The sequence below is a fragment of the Anas acuta genome, chromosome 3 (assembly GCF_963932015.1).
Source record: "Anas acuta chromosome 3, bAnaAcu1.1, whole genome shotgun sequence".
NCBI lineage: Eukaryota > Metazoa > Chordata > Aves > Anseriformes > Anatidae > Anas > Anas acuta.
The window spans coordinates 42,268,788-42,287,225 of record NC_088981.1 but is presented as its reverse complement, the minus strand read 5'-3'; positions in this window follow the sequence as shown (position 1 = coordinate 42,287,225).

Here is an 18,438-nt window from a genome sequence, read left to right as displayed (position 1 = left end):
CTGCCTGCTGCCACACCATAAATAGCTCTAGCTCAGACAAGGAGATGCTTAAGACACTGCAAGGGAACACCATCGGAAAATGATGAAATGATGTCAGGCCTTTCTGTGGAGGGCCCTAAGACCCAGGAAAAATTTACTCTTTTCCCTTCTCTATCATGCTTCCAGATGTCCATGATCAAGCTGCACTGAGTCCTTGCCCTGCCATTAAGTCAGGCTCTTGGTTCAAAAGAGGGCATGGGGTGTCTTTGTTTATGGACAGAGCCCTGACAGGAAATATTTTGTTCAAACAAAATATTTTTTTTAGCTTCTTTTGATCCACCAAAGAAAAATGATTTACCTGGGATCAGCTGGATCTTCTTTACATTTGATTTTTTTACTTTGGCTGTTGGGAAAAGTCAGCCAAAGTTTGGGCCCAAACTTCAGTGTTTCCTTAACTAAGAGTCTCAGGGTATCCCCTAGCACCCAGAGGACAAGCCCTGCCAGGCAGGCAGGTGTGACCTGCCTGGGGTCACACAGAAGGAAACCTCCGCTGGGAACCTGCAGCACACCCGGCAGGACTCAGGTCTCCCACTTTCCACCCCAGGGTTTCACCCCTGGGCTCATCCCTCCTGCCCCGTGGCTATGAGAGGCACTCTGAACCCAAGGGCTGCTTTCAGCACTGCATTCAGTGCCTTTTCTCTGTGTTTCCCTGCCGCTATATTGACTGTAATTGATTTTCCAGCTATTACCGTCATCAACAACCCTACTAACAAGAGACATCAAGGCAAATGGCAAGCCCCCCATGGCTGGGTTTAATAAGGTCTGGAGTTCCTCAGTCAGGTCTGGACTACACATAGCCTTCTCATACCACAACTTGGAAGAGATTTTCCTTTCTTCCAAAAACAACAGGGAGCTCTTCTGGTTGCACGACCCCCAGTCCTCAATTAAGCTATCCCACAGCTGTTGCTGACTTCTAAAACTGGATCACTCAGAAGTGTGGCCTTTGTGTTGAGATTTACCACCAACGAAAAGAAAAGAAAACCTGCCAGTGCCTGAGGAGACAGTCACACTTTTGTTTGACCCCCTCTCCCATCCCACACACACACATATACACATCCCACACACACACATATGTATATACAAGGGTACCTTGAAAATACAGTTGTTTCATTCATTGCAAGACCTGGCTTATATTATCCAAAACAATGTTTTTTGCACACCTGGAAATGTCATATATTTTTCCTGCTTTTATAGTTTTCCTTCCTTGGAGGAAGGCTTCATGTTCAACAGGATACGCTGCCTCCTTTTCCCTTACATGTTGTTTTCCTTCCCCCACATGCCATCTGTTACAGCTTCTCCAAAAGAAGCAGTCTAAATAAGAGGGGGGCTCCCTGCTCTACCACTGAGATAAGCCTTGGGCCACAAGGGCACTTCTAAAAGGGCCTGCCTGTTCACTTCCCAAATAAAATCTGCCATTACCAGTGCTCATCCTGGGCTGAAGCTACCCAACCATGGCAGGGGGTAGCCTGGCAGATAGGGCAGGCAATTCATCACCACTCACCTTTGGGAACCTTCCTCTACGTGCCGCTTTCCCTCCCATCCCAGATATTGCACTGAGGTTGCTACTATAAAAACAGCAAGTGCAGCAAGGTGCATACAAATTGCAAATAAAAAGTTAATGGTCACATCCTCCAGTGCTCCATGGAGAGAAAAGGGCCATTAGCTTCATTAAAGCAAGGAAAAGCATTCTTTTGTGCTCCCATTTTCCTCTTTACTGCAGCGTGTAAAATGCACATATCTGTGCCTCAGAAACCTTGCTTTGAATTATAGCTTCTCATTACAAGGAAGAGGCTTTTGCTTCAGTTTCAGCTTTCCTTGAAAAGCTTTTTGCTGCTTTTCTTCTACAATAGGCGCTTTGCTAACTCATCCTGAATCTATGAGCACATGCAACTAGAGGTGACAGTCCAAGAAACCTGGATCCCTACTCATTGCCAGCTCTGATGCCCACGGTGACTCCTCAGAGTTATGTAAAGACCTTTATATTTCTCTACTTGCAGTCAGTAGCTCCCCTTCTACCTTGTTATACCAACCCACAGCGTGGTAAAGCAGCCTTTTTTGGCTTCCTCATCATCACATGCATTTCTGCGGAGGTGAGAGCTTTCATTTTGTAGCTTCCTTTTCTCCTTGAAAGCCTCGGTCTCATCCTTACCAGCGTGGTGGGGTGAGGAGGTAGCCCAGACACAGGGAACTTAACCCAAAGGACACCGCATTGTCCTGTATCCCTTAACCCTCTAAAAATAGTGGACTGGATTATCTCATCACTCATTTACATGTAGCAAAATCAAAGATATTTCTCTAAATGTTGTGGACCTGGCTTTCACTGACTCCATGGGCTTGTTCCAATTTATGCCAGTGTAATGGAGATTAACAGCAGACCTGGACAGCCAGTGACTGTTGACACCGCTGTTCCTCCTTTGGGTCATGGTAGGGTCAGGACAGTCATTATCTTTCTGCTTTGATGTTAAGCACTGATGATACACATGGGTCACTCAAGTTTGGCTCTGGATTCAGAACTGAATCTGAAATTTCTATCAGAAAGTCAGGATCCAGACTTAGGTAAAACCATGCCATAGAGTTGATTTCCACCCTCCTTTTCCTGAGGAATCTGTCCATCCATAAAAATCCATTGCTAATGGCTATGCATTTCTCAACAAAGCATCCTACCTGTGAAATACAGCTGCCAACAGAGACAGAATTTGACTGTGAGGAGGTCAGCACACAGATGCTTTGGGTAAGGAGTCATGACATGCAAATTGAAAGGATCACTGCTGAGGGCATCTGTTACTGATCTCAAAAAGAGGAAGAAGGCAGCATTCCTGAACCATTTATACAGGAGCTTGTGAGCACAGGATACTGTGCTCATGGGGACTTTAATTACCTTGACATCTCATCTGCTGGTTGGGATGTTCCTAAATCCTAAGCCAAAGCATTTTTTTAATCCAGATAGGCCATCACAAATGTCATCTTATGATATATAAAGGATAGATAATAAATAGAAAACCAAAGCTATTCTAGATTGAATGAATATTTACAGACAGAGAGTCCTAAATGAGCTCTAAACTTAGATCTACTTCTAAATATAGGCATAGCCTCAGTGCCACATGGGAAAGGAGGGAGCTACGAGCTCTGTCTGGTACACAGCATCTTTCTAGGGAATTGCCAAGCGTGATGCTGTGTGCGTCAATATAATAACCAGGCAAGCTTGCTTAAATGCTCGCTCACATATATACCTTCTCTCAGCTCTGTTGATGACTGCAGTACAAATAGAGTGATTTTCTCCCTGTGGACTGTAGGCAGGAGAGGCTAGGTACCCTACGCAGAGAAGAGAGGAAAAGTCAAATTCAGAGTGAATCAGAGCAGAAGTCTAAATTAAGCTAAAAGATACTAGCTTCAACCTGGGGTCTAACAGCAAAGGAACTGTATATTGAAATTGTTCAGAGGAGCAAATGAAGATGTCAGGCAATCTGCAGAAAAAAGGAGGAGCAGAGAAAAAAAAAAAGATATTAGAAAAGGTTAATGAAAATAAGACTAGGCTTTAAAGATACTGGAGAAACCAAATTATTCGAAGAAATAGGTGAAGGAGAAAATTCTACAAGAATAAAAGCAGGCTGAAACTATCAACTGCTTCTTTAAAGGGTCAGGAAGTACAACCACAAAGACTTCGTAAAACCTGTGTCTGATGGAAACTCTCTCAGAGATGCTGAATCCTTCTCTTTTGAACATGTTCCAAAGGTTATATGTATTTTATTTGTATTTCTGGTCCATTAGGCTCCTACCATGAAGTGAGCCTCCTACCTCACTCTATAGAGAACAGGGCTAATGCTTAACCTTACTGAGGTAAGCAGAGCCGAACAAGTCATGGAAGGGGAATTAGGCATGTAACAACACTGAACTTCACTACAAAGACTATAGCTCAATTATTTCTGTTAATTAGATTCCCTCTGCATGCATAATAAATCCTCACTTGCGTGGAAAGGTGCTGAAGGCCACGAGCTGACAGATGCCGTCAGGTGAGCACGGCTTGTTAACCACCTTGCAAGGCACGAGGAAAATCCCTTGTGGAAATGTTACTGGACCTGCGTAGAAATGAAAGGCACAAATGTGTTGCTGAGTGTAGGGCTTCATGTGTGCCTCATATACAACCCCAGAGGACTGTTCAAGGGACTAGTAAAAGTCCTGTACAAGCACCTTTGGGCATATCTGGTATAACCTCCTCTGAGAAGGACACTGCGATGGGTGGTCTCAGGCACAGCTTTTCCTTGTGCCTGACTTACGTGGAGCTTTTATATTTATTTGTAATGTTCTTTACGTATTTATTCAAAAGTCTAATGACATTTAAATGAAAAATCTCATGCTGATTAAAAGCAGGTAGGGGAATAGCTGGGAAAATGAAATGCACCATACATAATCAGATCCAGATGACATGCAGCCCAGGGTTTCAAGGGAATGAAGCTAATGAATATAGTGAACCTCTGGTAATTAGATTTGAACAGCCATGGCAAAGGGATGGATGTAAGGGAAGGGGGGTAGAGGGAAATGCAAACATTTTGTAGATCTTAAAAGGGGGAATAAACAGAGGGAAAAAAGAGTTATACTAGCACAGGCTTATAAAAACCCACATCACTGACAGTAACCCCCAGAGGGATGACTGCAGAATGTTTCTCCAACTTTCCCTTTTAAATTCATCCCATCTTCTTTTCATTCACCGCTTCCATGGTTGTGAGAGGTTGCTTCCTCTCAGCTCCTGTTCTGCACGTCCCTCCTCTGTTTTTGCCCCTATCACCCATTTTTCCCTCTCTCTTATCACAAGGGTTTTTCATGATGAAGAGCACTTCGTGAATGGTTCCTGTTTCTCTTTCTGTGACCTGCTTGTCTTGCCTGTGCAGTTAGCAAGGCAATATTGCTCTGCATTGCCCCTTTCCTTTTATATTGTGCTAGGCTAAACCCTTAATTCTGGCTACGTGCTTGAAAACCTGTATTTCTTCAACACGGGAGCAGAGTCACTAAAATTGGTGGTGTATCTTGGGTGTTAAAAACCACACGTTTATGTGCCTGCTTGGTAGAAAAGCTCAAGAATTATTGCCTTTTCATTCCCAAAATATCCAGGATATCCCCTACTTCCAGGGGATGCTCAGGCCCATCTTGTCTCCTGCAGGTGCTCGGGCTCCTCTTGTTCCTGTCGCAGCAGACACCCAGCCATGGCCCCATGGACCTACCTCCTCCTTGCCCAGCACCTGGGCTTAGCAGCGTCAACCACCCCAGGGGTGGTGGGCTGAGGGCATTGCCGCTCCTGGCTCGTCTCCATCCAGAGCTGAGCATCTAAGGGGCTTTTGTACAGCCCCAGCTTCCTGCCCGTGCAGACAAAGACCCCCTTCAAGACGCCGTGCACCCCGAGGTGGGGAGCCACCATGGGGCTGCACCCCCAGGGGAGACCCATGGCGCTGCTGCCCACGCGAGCAGGGCTGGGGAACAAATGGGCCACAGTCTGCAAAGAAATTTGGTGGGTCCGGGGGTCTGATACTTGACATCAAGGCTTTGCAAGCCTTGCTGAGAGGGTCTTTGGACAAATTCCTTGCATTGCATTGGAGTTAGAGCAGAAGCCCACCAGGATGCAATCCTGCCCCTCGCTACACCAGGGCAAGCCCCAAAGCCCCAGGACACTGCAGAGTCCTGTGTGTGAAGGAACCAGAGCTGAACTTCTGCTTGTTTGCTTGCTTTCCCCAGCATTTTTTTTTTTATTTTTTTTTTTGGATAATGAATCCTTTTCAATTAAACCAAGAATCAGCATCACTATTTGAATTGCACACTTTTATGCTGTGTACAAAGTCTTTAATGTCTTTCCAATAGAGAGTTATATAGAGTGTTAACAGAGCTGTCTGTTAGGCAGCAATTCCACTCAAGAAGCAGAAAGTGAGTTTAGATGGTGATAAAATACAGACCTTTTTCTTTTTTTCCTCTTGATGTCTTTGCTAAAGAGTGGAAGTTTCTCCTGGGATCTATTATTTGGGTTATAATCTCAACTACTTTTTGTCAGAATACTGAATCTCTGGACCAGAGAGATCAGGCTAACACTGAAAAAGTAAATTCCCTTTGGGAGTTTTAACACAACTCCTTTTTCTTCCCTAAGCCAGAAAATCCTTTAAAATCACTTTTAGTAAAGCTAGCAACCAAAGCACGGAAAGAGACCAAACCAGTTCACTTTGCACAGGTTTTGAGTAAGAGATCAACAACTCCTTGCAGCATGATGCATGCCTGACGGGTCAAAACGATTTGCTGGATCAGAAATATTTGATCTCCTCCCCAGGAGATGTTGATTGCAGCAGTAGACTTCCCATTTGCATATTGCACAGAGCAGCTCGGTGTGTTGGTTTTGAGGCAATCACATGTTAAAAGGCGATTTGGAGAAAATTACATATAGCTTCAGATGTCATTCACAAAGGATGGGATCGTGGCATCTGTTTCTCATAACCTTTGAAACATTACACATGTTTCAGAATGGTACTGTTTCTTTAGAAGTAAACCATATAATCTCTGGATTTTTTAAATTAAACATGGTACATTTAATTTAGGCTATTGTTATTCTAAAAAAGACAATGCTAACCTTTTTTGACCTTCTCTGCGGTGTAAGTTGTTGTTGGCAAAGTCACTTTTGGTCTCTTTGTCTGATCCAGGAGCATATTTCATGAATTGCCTTATAATCTTAAGTGGTGACTAGACCTTTGTGTTCTAGATAAGGTCACAAAAACAATTTATCCAAGGCATTTGACAAAGAAAGGAAAAATTGCCCACTTTTCCCATCAAACATAATTACCATTCACCACATCTAAATGAAGCGCTTGTTGCATCTTTACTGGAGAACCGAAAGCCGCTATGAATCAGTTTATTTGTCCATTAGCACGAATCTGGTGCAGTGAAAACAGAGGAAATGGGCTTTATAATTAACCCTCTTAGTGCTCTGACAGAAAATTGATAGATCTGAAACTTATGCCGCAGCAGGCTTTTTTTTTTCCCCCTTTATGAATTACCAAAAACCATAAGGAAAGCCTCCTTGCCCTCCCACAGGAACACACAGGATCTGTAAGTGGACTGGAGAGATGACACGAGGGCAGGGGAGCAGGCAAACACAGAGCCGGGCTCCGCAAGTTTATTCAATTAGGTATTAAATGTTTGGAACAAGGTTTCATTTGCCAACAGCTGTATACAATCATTTGTGGTTTTGAGGCCAGGATAATTGGCATGTTATGAGCTTTTGCCTCAGCTTTTGGCATCTGCCCGAAAACCACAGGGGAAGAGGGACGGCTCGGCGCGGGGCTCAGCCGGGAGCCCTCCCTGGGGAGAGGGAGCCCAGGAGCCCATGGGCTGCCATGCCAGGGTCTCCTCGGGGGTCTCTTGCCTTCTGTGACATCTTCTCCATATTTGTTTGTGACTATATCCCTTTTGTTCATGCAGGGGAATGAGTCTCCAATAAGGAAATCAGCCTGGCTTGTAGCTTGTAGGGGTTGCTGAGACCCCGTGGATGAGGCAGTACCTGCCACCAGCTGCGTCCCAAGTCCCATGGGGTTTCTATGACCCAGAAAGTGTCCTCAGCATTTTATGGGTGTGAAACGAGGTTGATAGTGGGTGTTTCTGGTGGGCAGAAAGCTGCCAGTGAACAAACCGTACCCAAGTTTCATGGGTGGGAACGGGGCAGATGGTGCCCACCAGTGTCTAGCAAGCCCTGGGGAGCTGGAGAAGCAGTCCTTGCTAGATGGCATCTCGCCAAAGCCAAGATTGCTTCATGCACATGGATTTATGCTTTTAACTAAATAAGACTGTTTTCAGGAAATCAGCTGAAGCTCCTTGCTAATTGGAAGCAGTGAGGGAATTTTATTTTCCATTTTGTGCTTTGGTCCTCAGTGATCCAACAGTCTGAGCTAAGTCCTTGCAGCTCAGAAGCTACCACCAGCTCTTGTCCAGCACTGACATGATTTCCCTAGCCTCAGCCTTGGCCCTGTTTCTTTGTGGGGCATGCACGGAACTGCACGCTCTCTACTTGTGGCATCCTCTCCCCCCATTTTGCATGTTCATTTCCGATGATCACCGATTGCACTGGGCTGCTGTCTGGGGAAGCGATGGCCACTTGCAGCATGTTGCTACAGAGCCTGGCACAAAAAGACCTAGCTAGGTCGAGACTCTTTGGCACCATAGCAATATGAATATTACATGATAATAACACTGTGGTGGAGCCATGCTCATCATATTATGAGTATCACTAGAGAGCTCACACAACCTCTTTTATTATCACCCACATTTACTTACTGCTTCCCATTGAAGGCAAGTCAGCCTTGAACCGGCTAGCACTGTCGTAATCATCATCAGATCCTGGTTTCTTAATTGCTTACACCTTAAAGAGATGTCATATCTCTTGTAGAGAAGCTCCTGACTAATGTCTAATAATCAGCCAGAGAAGAGGAGAGCCGAAACATGCAGTGCTACTCTGCATTAATGTCCTTTGGTTATCATAATGGATTGCTTTTTCCCTGTGGTGCTCAGAGCTCTGCACGGAGAGGAACACTGTCGCTGCCATTTAAGGGCTAAAAAAGCTGGAGCATGATGAAGCAATGTGCCTTGCCCACAGTTACACAGCAGATCAGTGAAAGTTGCTAGAGCTAAATGCAAATCCACCAAAAGTTATGTCAGAGCCATCCCCTTAAGTGAGAAGTCCACGCAGTTATTAAGAAAAACAGAGAGTATAATTCATCCCATATACATCTGAGAATAGAAGCCAGTTGTCTTTCCAGGCACTCGTGTAAAGTTTGGTTGGGTTGAGTCTGTTCTTAATGCCTGCCCTATGGCTTTTTAACAGGATGGAGAGACGCAAATGAAAGCCTTCAGAATTCACAACACACAAACTTTGCCTCTTCGTCACAGTGCAGCGTGTCCTGCTCCTGACGGTTGTGGTTTTATGGTGTCAGGTGGAGGACAGATGTTCACCTGCTCAGCCACAGTAGCAGCAAAGCTCAGAGCAACCTGTGAGCAAAAAGGGGCTACCTACATCTACACCCAGCCACTTCGCCATCAGGCAGCAGCCCTCCGGATTTATTTGCCTATACGTCTCATCTAATTTCCTCCCAGCACACTCAGGCAATGGAGCCTCCACACTTTCCCTGGGCAAATCGTTCCTTCCAGCAGCAGTCCCCTGCCCTGCTGGTGAGGCTCCCCACTTCCCCGCACAGCTCATTTAATTTTTCCCTCCCCATCCTCTCTCCTTGGAGCAGATGCAGGGCACGCTCGGGACTGTCATCATTCCCCCTCCCAATCACCCCGTTACGCTCGCTCATCTGGAGCCCATCTGTGCTGTGCTGGTAATGAACTCCTCTTGCACTGGGAAGAAAGAGCCTGGAGGGCTGAGGAGCCGGGGAATCCCTCCGAAGCCCCCAGCCCGGCTGTTGCACCGAGGCGGGTAATGGAGCTCTGCAGCGCTGGGGTAGCTGCTGGAAACCCAATAGCCTGCGACGTGCGGGGGGTCGCGCGGGATGACCCGCGGCTCTCGTCCAGATGAAACCCTATGAATCTCGCGTCTGGCTTTGGTGCTGTTTATAGCACGGTTGTTTAGCAGCTATGAAGCTCTGGGTATATTTGTGGATCTCTGAAATTGCAAGTCCCCTGGGTGCCCCAATATTACAGTGACAGAAGATGCCATATACATGCCTATGAGGAGAGAATTAGGATGAAGACTTTATCCTATTGGCTTCAATGGAAAACTCACATCAGCTTCTGCAGACTTATGTTTTCACCCTTTCTCTTCAAAGCTAAGTTTCTATTGGGGTTGCCCTGCACTGTAGTGCAGAGCATTGCTAACGAATCCCAAATGCACTGGGCGCTGGAAAAAGCTCAGGAATTAACGCAACGGAGAAGGATCTGATGTCAGGAGGTGGTGAGGGGTTCTGCCAGCAGCTCCAGAAACATATGTCAGGGAGATGATTGCACAAAAAGACAAAAAAAGCAGCATGGATGGGCTGGAGATCTCTGGTGGCATGAGTACAGGGAAAGAATAGGAAATGAATAAAAAAAGGTTACTTCCTAAAAAACAGAGACCACCAGAGCAATTGCATCCTCTTGCAACCCCCCTGTAAGTACTGTTAACACTTTTCCTCCTGCTCCTCCCAACCCAGAAAAATTTTTTTTTGTTTTTTTTTTTTTTAAGAGAAACAGTATGTGCAATGCTTGGATCAGGGAGCAGTGGCACTTGGAACTGTTTTCTTTCTGCCACCAATCGTTTCAGTGGCTCTGGGCACAGCCTGACTGGGTTTGGAGCTCAGCATTCAGAAGGTCTGTACTGTGTGGAGAATAAATAAGACCTAAGTGAGGATAAGTATTGATCCATGTGGGTCTTCTGTGCTTAGAGGGCTCTGAGCAGCTTAGGCGAGGAAGCTAAGCTAATAAGACCAGAATTTTCTCCAGAGCTTTTGTACCGTATATGGGGCTGCAGCTGTCTACAACACCACAGAGCTGGTACCTGCGAAAAAATGTCATTTTTAGTGAATCTGTATGAACAGAAACTGGCTTTTACACTCTAAGCTAGAGCTAGGTAGCACATGGGAATACGTGGGATGTGAGCCAGGGTTTAGCGGTTGCCCTTTCTGCTGCAGCATGTGTCTGAAGCCCGGTGGGAGGCTGATTACTGAGAGCCTGAGGGCAAAGCTCTCCACAGCAGAGAGCTGCTGACAGGGTGAGATGGAAAGGGCTGCACCAGCCACTGTGTTCACATGGGTAAAGATACTGCTGTCCAAAGGGAGAGGAAGCTGTTGTCTAGAAGAAAGAAAAATTAACAAGGACTTTCTCACCTGTGCTCCTCATATGCAGCCTGAGCTCAGGGCTGAGTTAATAAGGTGATCGTGGGCCTGGATGGAGGTGACAGAGATAGCCAGCTAAGGTGGAGGTGGTGTGAAGGAAAGGTGCAGCACTCAGCTGTGTCGCCTTCAAAGACACTAATTTTGCACGCTTGCTTTTCCCTGGAGGAAGCAGCACTGCGACCCTTTTCAGACAGTGGAAGCAGGATCCTACCCGTGATGTTCCTGTGGAAAAGCCTTTTCTTACTTGCTGGGGAGGAGGAAGAAGACAGGGGTCCCCTCATCTGATAGAAATGCGGTCTTTAATAAGCCATCTGATGATTTCCTGGAGGGTGCACAGGTCAAGGAGGAAAAGCAGATGAAAGAATTAGTGAGCAAGTGCCGCTGGTTTGGTAAAGCCAGACAAGAGTTGATAATTCAATAGGCTCTTTGTGAATTCTTCAGTTTGGTTTTACTCCGTGTCCCCCTGCTACTCCCCTGTCATTAAGCAACCTCTGGAAAAGCATGATTAAAATCAAAACCAAACCCCAGCAGCCAAACAGGGAGGCACTGCTAGAAATAGGATCCTAGCTTTTATAATCTCATCTGCTTCCTTATAAAACCAGTGGGATCAGCTTTCTCTACTCCGTGCATTGAAGAGATTGTAGGGTTGAGGACGTTTCTTATGCAAGGACATGCTGGGTTTGGAATACATAGCCCCCTTTCCTCATCCCTCCTAATCCTCTTTGCTTTTCTTTGCATTAGTTTGCACTCCTCTAACTGCTTGTAAACCAGAACTCTGGCAGCAAACATGAAATCTCAAATGGATTGAGTGTGAGCTTCATGAGTGAGCACACAGAGGTCTCCTTTCAGACCTCATGTCCGCAGAGATGGCTGGCTGAGTTATGGAGATGTTCAAACTCTGGTCTGTAATTTGCTGTGAATTGATACATCTTTATACTGGATTATACGCTGGTATCAGAATTGTTTTTAAAGCCTGGCACGTGGGAATTCTTCTCCAACTATTCACTGCTTCTCACAGGACAGGGATTAGGGCTTCCAATGAAAGGACCGGGCATTTTTTGTGTGCAACACTTTGTTTAAATGGTGCTCCAGTGCCAGAAGAAGCCAAAAGCCAAACATTTAAGTGGGTTCACAAACAGAGGTCAGATCAATTCAGGAAAGACTGGCCCATTAGCAGTGGTTAAAGGGGACAACACAGATGGCCAGAAGAAAAAGTCAACATATGGAGAGAGCCCTCAACAGGCTGGAAGGTTGCCCAGGAGGGGTGGCATGAAGAATTGGTCTCTCCTTTGCTGGAAATATTCATGACTGGATTTGATGGGGCACCGGGTAACCTCATCTGGGCCCTCGCAATACACCAGATGATCCTCATGGCAGGGACCCAACCCAGACTTTCTTTGGTTCTGTGGATCCAAGCCTGGAACCAGAAATTCAGACTGAAGGGAGGATTCTTTGTCCTTTGTCTTGCTTCTTTTATTTTTCTAGGTACCTACGACTGCAGAAATGGCATGCTGGGCTGGGTATGTCCAACCTGAAAAAGCACATCAGTTTTCATATTCTTAAGATCCCTTTGCTGTAAAACACCATTTTCCTTTCCAATGAAGGTGGCTGTAAATTCAAAATTCACACCAGACATAGGGCGGCCTTTTGACACAGCCATGCAGTAGCAGGGATAACCAATAATCTGCAGATGAATTGTTAACTGCTGCCCAGGAAAAAAATAAGTGAAAAACAAAAAATCAAATAAACTAACAAACAAAAAGAACCAGAAATCAACTGGGAATAAGAAGAAAACAAGGCTGCATGTCCTGAACATCGCTGTCTCCATCAATAAAGCTGTTTCTTGTACATGTGCATGTCAGCGTGTACCACGTATTACTGAGCTGGAGCTGAGTGCTTAACAGATAGCGTTACTTGCAAAACCACTGCCCCCAGAGGACCATCTCTGGTCAATCTGAGATGGTTGTTGGTTCACTCAAGCACCTCCTGACTTACATCCAGGGAGACAGCAGCACTCTGTAATGGCTGTAAGAGCCTGCGAGCAGGGGAAGGAGGCAGCCGAGTGGAAGGAGGTCTGGTGGGAGTGAATCACCACTGCCTACACCTGATGGAAAGCGCCCTCACAGAGTGACCTCAGACTGTGGCAAGACGCACCCTTGGAAGGCCACCTGTGCTCCTTTGATGGCAAGGGATGAGCTGAGCTGCTTGAGCTGAAGGTGTGGCCTCCTGCTACTCTGTTTTTCTTAACACAATAGCAGGTACAGTACCTGGTGTCCCAGACTCATTTCAAGACCTCTTCACTTCAAGGCCTTTGTCCTCAGCAGGGCAACGATCTGGAACGGTGATTTGCTGACTTTGTTTCTGGCCCAAATCAAAGTGTGCTCTGCTCTGTGCTTCAGGGAAAGATGCTGCCGTGGTCACTGTGGCCAGCAGGCTTTCATCTCACCCCACCTACCTGCTTTGTCAGATCTGCCTGCAGTGTGCTCATGTTCTCCATGTTCTTTCTCAAAACAACCATGCCAGTATGTGCTTTTTTTTTTTTTTTTTTTTTTTTTAAGAAAACCAGGATGGAAGAAGCTTGTGCTAACAAGCCGGAGCGAGCACACTTAGCTTCAAAAAGCCGGTAACAACAACAGGGGCACCACACTCAGATTTCCTCAAAGCTCTGCAGGAAGCAGCGATGAGCAAAGTAACAAACCCATTGTGGAGACAGCCACTGGCATGGGCTGTTTTGTTAAAAAATGCTGGCCTGGGGTACTGCAGGCACTGCAGGGTCCCTGTGAAGTCTGAGAGAAAACTCCCAGGGGCACTGTGGTGGCTGTGCAAGACCCTGGGGGGGGGGGGTAATAGCCAATCTATGAAGTGTACTTACAAGGATTTCACATCAAATTTAGGTTATTATCTACTAAATGTCTCACATCATCTAGAAACTGTGTCAGATCTCAGGGTTACACAGTGGTGCCTGATACAGGAAACAAAGTTCTCAGAGTATGTCTGGGTCTTCACATGGCTGCAAGCGGCTGAATCCACTCCCAAGTCCAAGTAAATGTCAAAAATCCTAATATTCAAACACACACTAAAAATAATACTGTAGCCCAGACTATTCATTTATGGTGAATTCCAAGCGATGGCCTCATTTGCTGAAGGATTTGAAACAGTGGTTATTTTTCCAAACTGATGAAACAATCCTTGTGTCATTTCGATCTGATCCTGACTATAAGCCAGGCTCTGCCTGCAGCCACTCTCCAGTGCCACCCCTGTTGGCTTCAGCTGAATTAATTGCCAGGCATGAGGCAGGTCTAAGCGAGAGTCTGAACTCAAGAGAAACAGAGATCCTAGTCCTCAGTGAGTAGGTGCGAGCAGATGAGCCTTTGGTCTGCCACATGAGTCCCACACTTCACATTTTCTGTCTGTGTTCCCTGTGTACGCTCTAATCTCTTTGACCTGCCTTTCTCAATATGTCTAAGTGGTGCTTAGAGTGGGCCCTCACAGGATTACTATACAGATTATAGTTATACCCGTACATGATGTTAAGGTTGAAAAGACAAGTACTCAAAAGTAGGGAAACATTAGAATTAATATTGCCTTTGTACTTCACTATGCAACTCATTTTTTTTTATATAAAATGGTCTCATTCAACACAGAGGATTTAGGCATCCTGGCAAATAACCAGAACAGCTTGCAGGACTCCTGCTCCATTGTCTTACAGAAAATGAAAGATGCTTCAATGCTGTATTCTTGGAATGGACTTGAAGGCTCAAGCTATGCAGAGGTCAGCCACGGCATCAAGAACACAGCTTTACTTCTGCGGCTGCTGCTGTTTTCTGCACAGCTTGCTCACTGTGAGTACATGCTTTCTGGATACCTGATAACCCCTGCTGTTCCTGTAGGGTCTCCAACATGGGCCGTGCTGTGTGCTCCCACAGCAAAGCAGGAACAACAGGCTGGATGAGGCCATGTGATTGGGGAACATGCTGGTGGCATCAGCCTTTGTCTTGGCTGTGCCCTCCCTCCTGTCCAGCACCATAGCTATAGGAGAATGATGCTGGATGGCCACCAGGTCAATGGATTGGAGAAGGTGGTGAACAGAAAGTATCTCAGCGGGAGCTAACGCTTACTTCTAGCCCAGATCATTTCCTGGCATGGCTGTGCGAATGGTGAGGACAAGAGTAAAGGCTAGGGAAAAGGAAGGACTTACCTTGGCTTTCCTCTGAACAAAATGCAGAGAAGACACCCTCACCTCTTTCAGCCTTTGCCAGTGTTTCGTTGTTGTTGTTTGTTTTTGCTTTGTTTTTGTTTTATTTTTTGATTTTTGGTTTTCCCATGTTGCTTATCATGTTTAGCGAAGACTAAGGCAGGAGGAAATCTAGGGAAGAGATCTTGGGCTGTGGTGCTGAGTGGCTAAGTGTGGCCCAGGATAACTGAGTCCTTCCCACTCAGCACCTCAGAGATGTTAAACAAGTCACTTCAGCCAAAAATTTTGCAGACAGTACTATTTTGCTTCCTCATTTTTTGAGTGCTTTCATGTCCTTGCTTGAAACCACAAGAGCACTTGGACTTCTACAAGAAGATGCCATCTGATTTTGTCAACACAGCCATTAGTCTCCAGTCTCCTCAGATATGGCTAACCTGCTTCACCAAAAATTCAGTCTGGGGCAACCCCCAGGAATGTAAACTTTCAGCCCACAAGGTGAAGTGTTGGCACACTGATAAATACCTCAGATCGGGCTCCTGGAATGGGAAGCATTTGGCAGAGCTATAAAGAGGCGAAACCAACCCACAATACTTGAGAATAGAGCTTGTCCCTATAAATAATAAAAAGGAGCAGCTGCTATCTAATAAAGTCAAAGCATGATGCAAAAATGTCCTCCAGGGTATTTTTATATGTTTGCAGGAATTGGTGTACAGCTGAAGTGGTTGTACAGAATGCCTCTTTGAGGCTATTTAGATTTTATCTGTGCTTTAAAGTGAGGGTGCCTGGGCTTCCAACAGGCAGTGTGACTGGATGGCTGTGTCCCTCCAGCACCCCATTTCCAGGGGAAGATGTGCAGAAGTGCTCTACCTGAGGCCCTTTATCCCACTTGCATAAGTGACTCTGGCATCTAAATCCCCACAACTTAGATCCAAAATCTAGGTGACTAGGCTTCTACATTACTGTGGTGTTTGTGGTTCTTCTGCTTCATTTCTCAGCTGAAGATATGAAAGTAATGTAAATAAAAGTGCCACATTTAACTTTCCAAAACTTGGGGAAAGTTTGTCTCTGGGTAACAACACGTTGTAAAGGTGAGGTGTTTAGTGCCTAGCACAAGCTGCCAGTTTGTGCACTTTCCTGCAGCTTGGGCCTTTTTTGAAGTTAATCTTGACATGAAAAGCTCCTGCTATTGCTTTTTATGTAGTCTCTTTCTCCTTTCCGCCTTTCCTTTCCTCCTTTCTTGCTTACCTTTGTTTTACCTTTCACATCATAGTCACCACATCCTTGAAATGGGAGGAGAGAAATTAAAAGAAAACATTCAGCACTTCAAGCATTTTTAAACCACCAGAAATCGGTAGAAGCTTGACGAGGTCACCCCTGGAAATAATCCAGCTGGTAAACTCCTTATGGATGTCACCCCTCCAAGAGCAGTGCCATTTCCTCATGGTGTGGGTGTACTTATTTGCTATGTCATTAAAGTTGTTTTCTTTCGGGTAGCCTTTAAGGACCTTCCCTAGGGATTCATCAGGCTGGGCAGCAAGCCAAGTGGAACCCCCTAACGTTAAGTGCTCAGCTCCATTGGACACAAACCACTCAGTATTTCAAAGTCAACAAAAGCGATACAGATCCAATTTGTTTCCAGGAGGAAAGGAATAATGGGCAGGTAACACACTGAGCCCACTACAACTGCCCCTTGTTCAGGTACGAATAGTGTGGTGCTGCACACTTATAGCTGCAAGTTGTGATTTCAAATCCTTTGCTCTGCTTGGCTCAAGGGAGAACAAGGCTGTTGCTCCAAAATGCCATGCTCTGTCACTCTGATGTGCTCTTACGGCCACTGAATCCCATCATGGCTGAAAACCTTCCCCTCTGCCCTGCTTACAGTGCTCAAAGTCTGATGCTGATTTTCTTAGTTGCAGCAGGCCAGAGCTCACAGGACAGTGCTGCTCATTGACTGCTCCTGGGACAGGTAACAGCAGAGGACCCAGGAGCAGCTGCTGAATCCCTGTCCTTGGAGGTCTTCAAGCTGCGGCTGACAAAGCCATGCTTAACTGACCTGGCCTTGGTGAAGCCCTTCTTCAGGAGGTTGGCCTCCAGCCAACATTTCCTATGATTTTTACAAAACAAATTAAAGAAGTTTTGCTAAACTAATCTCTTTCTCTCTCTCTCTCGTTTTTTTGTTTTTTTTGTTTTTTTGTTTTTTTGTTTTTTTGTTTTTTTTTTTTTTCCTGTGGGATTTCTGGTGTGACTAGTGTTTACTGCTGTGTACTTTGGCACCAGGATAGCTTCCCCTTTGATGCTGTACAACATTTTGGTTAAGAAATGTGAGCAGTGAAGAAAATCAGTGTGACAGTTACTGATGGACTTGGAAGCGGACTAAATGAGAGGTCCTGAAATGAAATGGAAGATGGGGAAGTGTAAGCGTGCACAGCAATATCGAGCAGTGCATTTCTGGCAAGCATCCTTGCAAAGAGTGGCAGGGGGCTGATTTCATACTTCTATGAATGAGCTGGAAGAAAAGCCCCTGTCAAAGCCTGCAGATGATCAAGAGGTTTCAGAGGAGGTGAACACTGCCCTGAGAAACAGACAGGGAAACCGAGAGAGGGAAATCACAGGAGTGCCGTGTCTCTTCCTGGGGTCCACAAATCAGGAAGGATGCTGAAAAGCTGGGGAGAATTCAATGAAAAGTCATGGGAATTACTGGCCTGTTATATTAAGCATCTGCTTTGGTGCTGGGGGAACTGGAGCCCAAAAGACTAAAATGCAGTGTTAACAGTAAGAAAGGCACAAGCACTAGAGCATGAACATCCTTTAACTTTAATAACTCAGAGCTGACAAGAGGAAAAGAAAAACACGTCTCTTCATTTCACTCCTCTTCCCAATACTTCTGCAGCTACCTATTGCTCTGCTTGAGAGAAACCTGATAAAGCCTTACTTTTCTGGTTATTTGTGAATATTCATTGTGGTTGTTTTTTTAAATACAGAAAATTACTAGTTTTCAAGGCAGGGAAATGCTTTCCAAAAATGCAACTTGTAAAAGAATTTAAAGCAAACATTAAAAACCATCATTCAGAGCTTTTAATATGCTGGTTTCTTTTGTAAAAAAAAAAAAAAAAAAAAAAAGCCAAAGCATTTTCCTTCACAATAAAGAAGTCAGTAATTACAAACATATATGTTTGTCCTACCCCGCACCTTTCTACAGAGAAATAATTTAAATGACTGAATGCAGTGGGTTTTCCCCCAAAGAGCAGAGATTTTAGTGGGAATGTTAATAGACATTTAACTTTAACATGTGCTGCTATAAACATTTCTCCAGAATTCACCAGGGAACCAGGACTTCATCACTCGAGGAGCCCTGCATGACTCTGTGAC